This window comes from Triticum aestivum, chromosome 1A (assembly GCF_018294505.1).
Source record: "Triticum aestivum cultivar Chinese Spring chromosome 1A, IWGSC CS RefSeq v2.1, whole genome shotgun sequence".
NCBI classification, from domain to species: domain Eukaryota; kingdom Viridiplantae; phylum Streptophyta; class Magnoliopsida; order Poales; family Poaceae; genus Triticum; species Triticum aestivum.
Window position 1 is genome coordinate 288,041,530 of NC_057794.1, and position 10,418 is coordinate 288,051,947.

The following is a 10,418-nucleotide window of genomic DNA, read 5'->3' on the forward strand; positions in this document are numbered from 1 at the left end:
CTGGCACGAACCTTTCCCGACCGATTTTCTCTTACAAACCTTTCCCGACCGACTGTTTGACGGCAAAATCTTTGCCGGCCAACTTTTCGTTGGCCCTGCCATGAACCTTTCCCGACCAACAATCTGATGGTATTATCTTTGCCAACCAACTTTCTGTTGGCTCTAGCATGAACCTTTCCCAACCAACAGTGGGACAGTGCTTCCTTTTGTCGACGATGATTCATCTGCAATTTGCCAATGGTATTTGGCATATTGTATTATCAAAACAAATATCAATCATATTACATATCTCATCATTATCTATCAAGTTACAATAACTTGCATGTACTCTCAAATATTAAACCAGAACCAAACAAAAATAACACTAATGATTCTCATAATAGAAGTAACTAAATAAGAGGAAACATTTGTCTGGGTGACCGATACACCCGATAGGTTTATAAAATGATAGATACATGTCCGACGATTCAATGCTTGCTCTTACACAAGATATCCTTTACAAAATGGTAGCTACAAGAAGCATTGGTTTTCCTCCATTACAGAAGATATCTAGTTGATGCAAACTGACAGCTTCGTGGTTCTTTCATATTCCTCTTGTCTTATAATGCTATGTTCCTGTTGGCAGCAATAGATACATTGGGGATATTACAGTTTGCAGAACCATGGTATATATTTGGACCAAACACCTCAAAGTATTTTCAAAACTGCAGTTTTTTTCTTCAGAAATTACGCTAAAAAATACGTTGCATCCAAACTGGGCCTAAATGAACACAGGGAAGCAACTATTACCAAATAAGTAGCAGCAAGGATTACATGATAAACTTATAGAATCTTCTTTCACTTTGAGCTAGGATTCCTTGATAAATTCCATGATGACCAGATTACATAATGGACTCTTCATGCACTTTTAGCTAGCTAGGGACCACCAAGAAGAAGCTCTTGTACAGTACCAAGTGGTCATGATAACAGCTGGGTCACATAAATAGTGAATCACAACATAAATACCTTAGTGGCGGGATGAGGAAGATACCCATGGCTTGTAGGGTTTCATCTACCAAAGTGAACATGAATTAGTATGACACATCAAACAATTTGAGCCAAGTAGACAAAACACATATTGTTGGTGATTACCTTGCTAGATGGCCATGCAATGGACCTTGTGACAACATCAAACTCTACGTGACAATTTATACAAAATCGTTTTTTGTGGAGACACAAAATATTATTTGATTGCATCAGATAAAAAAATTTATTTTTGATCCGTGACCGATGAATCTGCTCTCTAAATAGAAACAATCAAGCATGGTCAGCTGATTAAACGATCCATATCACTCTGAGGTCTAACAAAAGTAAATTGGATATGCAAGTGACGGACTAAGGAGTGAAGAGATACTTTTTTTGTGGGGTGAAGAGATACATTCTACACATACTAATAAAATTCTTCGATGAATATCCTTAAGGAAAAAGCTAATGCTATTCTTTGAGAAAAATAAAGAACCTTGCAAGAGGAATATACACAGTTATGCCAAAATATGTATTACTACATAGATAAGGCAATATTCAGTAGGTGAGGTTATCTTTTATTTTAGAAAAAGACAGAAACATTTTTATTGTCTTACACATTAGTTGGACGACATTATATTGCATAATGCACTGAAATAATAATGAGGGGGCTATACTAGACATTAGTGTTGGGTATTACATTTTGCTCAGATGTTTCTTGAAAATTGTGGTTAAGAGACTGAGACCAATATATAGTTAGGCATGACATATGTGGACCACAATATGATTTTCAGTTATAGATAATAAAACAAATTTACTCCAGTATACTAACATTAACTCATGATATAGATACATGCTACAATTGTTTTCTTCTTTTGACAAATGAGTTTCCACATTCTGTATTTTTACCATAATATTTTATGTGATTTTTCAAGTCCACCTTCCCACACCAACATCCTAATGCTAATTTAGGTATGAAAACACACAGGAAATCGAGCCGAACAAATGTGCAGCCACTAGACTATAGACCAGATGACACCTGCAAGGCTGACTGTCTCCCAATGTGGTGCTTGATCAGAAGTTATTTCTATTGGCGTAAGTGTCGGCTCGGTATAAAGGGAACCCAGATGAAGCTTTACAAGCTAAAGGGATGTCAAGCCAATGATTTGGCAGTGGAGAAGACTATGGAAGAATAGAAAGAGAGGAAGGTGGCCGGATGAGATAATTTACCTACCCATCAGAAATTAGATGGCATGCCGGTTGCACGCGGTTTAGAGGCCAGGTGCCGAAGCATCACGACCTCTTCCATGACATACATGTACCACACCTTTTAGACGGTTACAAAACCCTTAAATGATGAATATTTCTAGTTACATTGTTTAAAGTAGAACTTTAATTTTAAAGTCTCAAAAGTGGAATATCCTTTTCAGCACCACATCAGCAATATTCTAAAACGATGATAGGAAGTTTCACCTAAAATATCATAGTAATTTGTAATATCTATCATGAGCATTCAAATAAGTACTTTCAACTTAGTGCACAATAAAAAAACAATAATCTAGCCACGCAAATGCGCGGGTGACCCTGCTAGTTCTTTTTGGTCATAGCACTGTAAGACTATAATAAAAAAGTAAGGAGATTTATGATGGCTAGATATGTTTACAACAACATTGCCTACTGTTTTGTTATCTTATACTCCCTCCGTCCCAAAATAAGTGTCTCAACTTTGTACTAACTCTAGTACAAAGTTGTACCAAAGTTGAGACATAAATTTTTGGACGGAGGGAGCACATTGTTTGTGTTTTGAGAATGATTACATGCATATGTGTTTATTTATGTCCAGAACAGAGTCTGCTGCAGTGATATACTACTGTTTTGGTATGTGGATGGAATACTACAGTTTTGATTCAGCATCTGTGTTTATTTATGTCGTACTTCTCTGTAGTTTATACTCTACCACTTTCAGTTGTTCCTCCGTAACCCCACCATCTTTAGCTTTTCCGCTTGCGCTTGCCATTTTCCATCCTGCAAAAGACACACTATATGAGTACATCGCTGAAAATAGAAAATATTAGTGGATCAAACACAAGACTTATGAGGCACTACATCAAGAAAATCATATACTGCTCCAGAGTATCTTTTGTATGCATCATAATCAGTCTACACAATGTTAGTTTCTAGGTTAATTTTGGTTGTAGTTGCTTGCAGGGAAACATGACAACAATAAACATGTCTATATGTCTATATGCTACCATGATTCAAGATGAGCTTGATTCAGGCCATTATGGGACAGGTCCCTTTCTTTGAGAGGCAGGAAGCAAGAACAATGCAGCGGGAGTTCTGCATTGTGATTCCACGGTTCTTGACTTCTTTCCCCCGGCTGGATGTGGTTCTCCAGCAAAGTGGTGTACACTAAAATGAAGTGAAACAAGGAAAGCAAGACAGCCATGTCGCAAGGCTGTCTATGTTTGGCTTGAGCCATCTTACAAGCAAGGAAGAACTATTGTTGTATTGTTTTTCATGGGCGGCATGAAGAAGAATGTAGTAAGAAAGTAAAGTATGAAGAAGATTTCAGTAAGAAAAATTAATTGAGTATTTGGGCAGTTGGATGGCGGTATGCTGACACGCCATTGTCGTGAACTCAGCCAAGAAATGTGATGAGCTGGAGTGGCACACACACTAGAAACACATCCATTTACCGAAAAAGGCTTGTACTGCACAGAAGCTTCGCTTTAGAGAGAACCAAGTTATTTTCACAATTTTTTACAAAGAAGCTGCAGGCTGCCAACAGAACTCAGTACTGTAATAAAAAATAAATCTAACATAAATCGATTTTCATCTAACATAAGTCAGTACTATAAAAATATATTAAATCTACATCAACAACACCAATAGAATACTGACGGGGCAAATAACAGTCTTCTACCCATAATCCACGGCGAGATCCTTCACTCCCAGTTCATCTCTTAACAAACTTTGTAATACAAAATTGATGCGGCAAAAAAAACTGGACGCGAAGATAGAGGAATGTATGGAGGGAGGAGTTGTACCTCAGCCGCTTCGCTGCCCCTGCCCAGCCAAAGACAGAGAGGGATGCCCTTGACCAGGCGCACGCTGCCCTGATCCAAATCTGCCGCTGCGTGTATCTTCGTGAGCTGGACGGTGGAGATGGTCAGGCCAGGCCAGGGATGTTGGAGAGAGGTGGCCAACCAGAGAGAGAGCACGAGGGTGTCGGACCGGCGGCGGAGAGAGGCAGGACGGAGTTAGGTTGTGCTGTAGGGACAGGGCGGCGTTGGGCGATGCTATAGAGGAAGGGCGCGTGGGGCAGCGGCGGGATTGACCGCCGGATGGCGGTAGCCGCTGGCGGTAGTCGAGCGTGGGGCACCGGCGTGCGTGAGGAACAGCAGGAGAGATCTAGGGATTTCGTGGGTGGGGAACGAATGGAGCGTGGGACGGCGGAATCCTTGTGATTTTGAGGGGGAAAACTTCGCGGGCTGGGCCGGTTTGGCGCTAATTTTTCTGGCTATTGGCATAGGAGGGCCACTTTAGCGTCTTACTATTGGTCGGGTTTATTTGCCGACGAGGAAAGTATCGTTTTCCCCCTCAAATCCTGTCTGATGGACCGATTTCCCCTCAAAGTCTAAAACCGGATCAATCAGCCCCTAAACTCTCCAAAACCGGATCAATTCTCCCCCATGGTGGTTTTGCACCAGATTTAGGTGGTTTTGACTAGTCTCCTTGCTGACTGGACAGTGCTGACTTGGCAGATTTCAGGTGTTTTCATTGATTGGGGGAGCCGGTCGACCAATCAGCCCCCAATTCAGGTGATTTCGGTCCATGTGCATCGACCAACCTCCCTGTGCCTAGACGACGACGCCCAACCTTGCCGCGACGGCGTCAAGCACGCCGGCGGCGTCCGCCGACGCCGCAATGGCGTCCGGCATGCCGCCGGCCTCCACGCCGCCCGATGGTGAGTCAACCGCCCCCCTTTCTTTCCCGTCGAAGTCATCTACTGCATGATCTTAGTTTAGGAGAAATCAGAGCTGCGCTTAGAAGTCATCTACTGCACCCAATTTTGCTGCCATGGCAGGCAGATGGTGGAGGTGTAGGGTAGATCATAGGAAGATTGTTTTTATGGGTAGGTCCTGAGCTATGTAATGAGGTAAATGTTGTTTTTTTGGGCAGGTCTTGTCGATGAGGCAGCAGATGAAGAAGAAATAAGTTATGTGTCACTACATTATTTTGGCAAACTTGAGACAGTGGATGGATTGCTTGTATACAACGGAGGTCTGATGATTACTTTTCCGTTCGATAGGAAAAGCCTAAGGTTTGAGCTTTTGTTGTCTTATGCTGAGGACATGTATCATGTACAAAGAGGACATTGTAGGGGGGATTATAGTTACAAGATGCACTGGCTTGTTCCAGGGAAAAAACTGAGTGAGGGTTTGCAATTTATTTTTGATGATTCAAGTGTGGAGAAGATGGGGAATGCAACACCTATTGGGTCATGTGCAGAGATCTATGTGGAGGAAGTGCAGTTGTGTGAAGAAGCAGTAAAGCAGTTGCAAAGCAGAGTAGATGATGTGCCTGTGGTAGATGATGTGCCTGTGGTAGTTTCAGAAACATATTCCAAGCATAAAGGTAGCAGATTTGCATTGGTAAATGTGGATGCTATGGAGACAAACATGGTCAATGAGATATTTTTATCAAATGTAGCAGCTTTAGCAGAACAAAGAGCAGAGCCAGAAGTTGTTGTAGGTGTGAAAAGGACAGCTGCTGAGGAAGAAAATTTGAGGTTAATAAGTGAGGCTAATGACTTTCTTACTACATTTGAGAGTCCAGTGAAGATTAAGAAAAGTAGAGCAAGTAGAGTTGCAGCTAAAAGAAGAAAAGTACCTCTTGCAGCTCCAGTTTCAGCAACTACATCTTCAGGTGCAGCTCAAGATGCATGTGCTCCTCCTCCAACTCCAGGTGCAGCCCAAGGTGCATCTTCTTCATGTCCAGGTGCATCTTCTTCAGCTCCAGTAGGAAATATAGCAAAATCTGCAAAGACCAAAGCAGTAGCAGGTACACCACAGAGAGGAACAATGCCACAATTTACTCAAAGACAGAACCCAGCAGCTACTTCTGAATTTGAGTATACATCTACAGATCATGTTGAAAATGGAACAAGTGCTAATGAAGTATTACATGAAAATGAAAAAGAAGGAGAAGAAGGTGATGATGAAAGTGACATTGACTACCAGCCTTTGTCAGAGCACAGTTCTGCTGAAGAATCAGAGGCAGAGAAATTAAGGAAATTAGCAAGGGAAATTAGAAGGCAGAAGAGAGCAAAGAAATTAGGGGATGCTGTGGGGCCTGTCATCAAAGATAATAATGTGATTGAAGGATTGTCTGGTGATGAGAAGCTGGATGGCATAGAAGATGATGTTGTGTCATCAGATGATGACTGCTCTTTTGATGAGGAAAGTGATGGTGAGGGGGCCACATAGCTAGTGAGAAGGAAAAGTGAATGGAGAAAATATGACAGCAAATCAGAAATTCCTACATTTGAGATAGGAATGGTTTTTAGAGGAAGACATCAGATGAAGAAAGCTCTAATAAAATATGGCATTAAGAAACATGTGCATATTGCTTTCACAAAGGATGAAAATCATAAAGTAGGTGCAAAGTGTACTTGGCCTGGCTGCAACTGGATGATCTACGCTTCTAAAACTACTAGAAATAAGTGGCTACAGGTGTCTACCTTTGTAGATGAGCACCATTGCATTCCAAGAAGAGATAACAAACTGATCACATCAACTGTTATTGCTACAAAATATGGCAGGCTTATAAGAGCAAATCCAAGTTGGAAGTTAGAAGATTTGAGGAAAACTGTACTTGAGGACTTATTTGCTGATGTGACAGTTGCACAGTGCAAGAAGGCAAAGAGAATGGTCATGCAGAAACTATTGCATTCCACTGAAGGAGAGTACTCAAAATTATTTAATTATCAGTTAGAGCTGCTAAGAACTAATCCTGGAAGCACAGTTGCAGTGAAGTTGGACCATAATGAAAAGGATGGGTCATATGTATTTCAAAGGTTTTACATGTGTTTTGATGCCTTGAAGAAAGGTTTCTTGGCAGGTTGTAGAAAAGTTATTGGCCTTGATGGTTGTTTTTTCAAAGGTGCTTGCTATGGACAGATGTTGTGTGCTATAGGAAAAGATGCAAATAACCAGATGTATCCTATTGCTTGGGCTGTTGTGGAGAAAGAAAATTATGAGTCATGGTTCTGGTTTCTTGCCAAAATAAACCAGGACTTGAAAATAAGCAATCAAGGAGATGGATATGTATTTATGTCAGATCAACAAAAGGGACTTATAGGGGCAATGGAGGACATTTTTCCTAAAGCTGAGCATAGAATGTGTGCAAGACACATATATGCTAATTGGAAGAAAAAACACCCAGACCATGATCTTCAGAAAAGGTTTTGGAGATGTGCAAAATCACCAAACAAAGTGATTTTCAACTACAACAGGGCCAGGCTAGCACAATTTACTATTGAGGGTGCAAAAGATATGATGAACACTGATCCAGTACATTGGAGTAGGGCCTACATGAAGCTGGGGTCTAATTGTGATTCAGTTGATAACAACATGTGTGAATCTTTCAACAACTACATCCTGTTAGCTAGGTACCTTGCTATTGTCTCAATGCTTGAGTGGATCAGGTGCAAAATTATGGTGAGGGTACAAGAAAATAGAGGGAAGTCAGTTAACTGGAAAGGAACTATATGTCCCAACATTTTCAAAAAACTGAAGCAAAACATAAGGAGATCAGGTTTCTGCCATGTGCTGTGGAATGGGAAAGATGGATTTGAAGTGCAAGAGCATGAGAAATTCAAATTTACTGTTAACTTGCAGCTCTGGACTTGCTCATGTAGATATTGGCAGCTGTCAGGTTTACCCTGCTGCCATGCCATTAGTGCTATCTATAAAACAGGACAGAAAATTGATGATTATATTGCTCCTTGCTACTCCATAGAAGTGTACAACAAGATATATGATCATTGCTTACAACCTTTGGAGGGAGAGGAGAGTTGGCCTATTTCAACAAATCCAAAGCCACAACCACCTAGTCACATTAGCTTGCCTGGAAGGCCTAAAACAGAAAGAAGGAGAGAGGAAGGAGAAAAACCTAAGGGTACTAAGATGAGCAAAGTAGGTGGCAAGATCACTTGTAGTTCTTGCAAAAGGCAAGGACATAATAGATCAAGCTGTAAGAACAATGATGCAGCTAAACATCATGGAAATGCTCATTTGGTCAGAGAAGCTGCAAAACAAAAGAAGCAAGACAAAGAGGCTTTTGATGCTCTTCAGACTCAGAAAGCTGTGCTTGAAAAGCAGGTTAAGATGACACTTGTTAGTACTAATGAAAAATTGGTTGCTTTTTGTTTCTACTAATGAAAACTTGGTTGCTTTTTTGTTTATACTAATGAAAACTTGTTTGCAGGCTGCTGATATAAAAGGCAATGGCTGTGCAACCTAGGCCAAAGAAGTTGGAAGTTAGAAGAAAACCAGGAACCCTGAGGATCAATGAACCTACATCTCAACAAAGCTCACAGCCAAGCTCTTAACAGAGCTCACAACCAAGTTCTCAACCTAGAGTTCCACAACATTGTGTGTTCAACCTTGCTGCATACAAGGAGGCACTAAATGCTAAGAAAGGGCCATCCATTTGATTACAAAATTTGTGATACTGTGCTAAATTTGTGCCACACTTGTCGTAAATTTCTGCTTCTGTTAATTTGAGGCACAATTTCTGCTACTATAATTTTTTGGATTAAAACAAAGAGGACAACAGAGTTGAAAACATTTATGCTTGAACATCTTCAGTACATTTGATCACTACATTTGTTCAGTACTTAACTAGAAACTCTGACAGTGCATACATAACTGCATTTCTCCAGTACCTAACATACAAACTTAACATGGAAACTTAACTGCATTTCTCAGTGCATAATGAACTAGACACTGAACTAGAAACTTAACTTCTCTGTCTTCACTTCTACATGTCCTTCATCTTCTTGATGCGGTCGGAGTGGCGAATGCCGACGCGGATGTAAGTCTCCGCCTCGATTGGCATGCTCCTGTCGCCGAGCTGCAGGATCATCGGCGCCACCACGTACAGGTCGTCGGCGGCAGGCGCCACCTCCCCCTCGCTGCAGTCCTCCACATCCACCACCACCTGCTCCTGCTCGCTGTTCTCCACATCCTGCTCCTGCTCGCTGTCCTCCACATCCTCCTCCTACTCGCTGTCCTCCTCCACATATTCACTGCACTCTCCGTCGCTGTCAGAGTGCACAATAACCTGCTTCACTGCAGCTGGTACAGTGACCACGACGCCGACGAGACCTTCAACTGGAGGTGGAGGGGGGCGACGGCGGGAGCAGTACTCGTACCACCTGGCACGCTGACGCGGATCTAGTAACTTCTCTGCCTCATTCATAGCCCAAAGGAAGATAGAGATAGCTGGAATGGGACGGCCGTCGGGGAACATTGTCTTCTTCTCAACATCAGTTGCCACAACGATGAGGCCCCTAGCGTGGTCCACACACATCTGCAAGCTCGCAAATCTGTTGCAGATCTCCTCCACATCGGGCCTTTTCTCTGAATCCCCCTTGCAGAACCTGCTCACAGTTTCCTCCCACCGGTCTTGAGCACGGCGAACATCTCTTGTAGTCTTCTTCTTGGGCGCCATCGCCGGCGTCGAGAAGCGATGGGAGTGGGTGGGCGAGAGGCGAAGGGAGTGGATGAGAATGGGGAATGGCGAGTGGATGAGAGTGGGTGGGCTAGTGTTGTCTGGGCGAGCGCTGGCCTTAAATGGGTGGCTGTCAAAGAGGTGGGTTCAGTTAACTTCAGACAACGCTTCAGAAAAATTCAAACAACCAAAAGTTCAGTTAACTTCAGACACAAGTTCAGACTTTTGAAATTTTAAACTCAAATACATTTGTTCACTCGAGCTTACATAGGTGGTTCACTAAGATACTACATCACATCTTCAAAGCCATGATAACAACAGACACAATGCAGAAAAAGGTGGCAAATTTGTACATCTTTTTGCTTCTCTGAAATTCCTTGGCAAGAACATCCATTTGTTGAGCATGCTGCGCTTTCAAATCCAGCACACAAACATCAGCATCACCAATGCTGCACTTGGCATCCATGAGAGCATGCTCCAGCTGTGATTTCTCGGTCTTGAGCTTCCTAACCTCTGTCTTCAGCCGATTCACAACATCTCGCAGGTCACCTAGTAGCATACTGACAAACTTATCCAGGGGATCATCATGCCACTTGAAGTACCCACAGTCATATCCCTATTCAAAAAATTGTGCAATTTTGTCAAAATAATCACGCAAAGACTATAACTTTGCT

General features: G+C 42.1%; 1 long non-coding RNA gene across 1 annotated transcript; it reads right to left on the reverse strand.

The window, feature by feature from the left end:
* Window positions 1-371: 371 nt before the first annotated feature.
* Window positions 372-4,501, reverse strand: LOC123046284 (uncharacterized). The gene is made up of 3 exons (XR_006422100.1): window positions 4,053-4,501; window positions 1,006-3,027; window positions 372-615 (listed from the first exon to the last, which is right to left on the reverse strand). It is a non-coding gene; the product is annotated as an uncharacterized lncRNA (long non-coding RNA).
* Window positions 4,502-10,418: the final 5,917 nt, after the last annotated feature.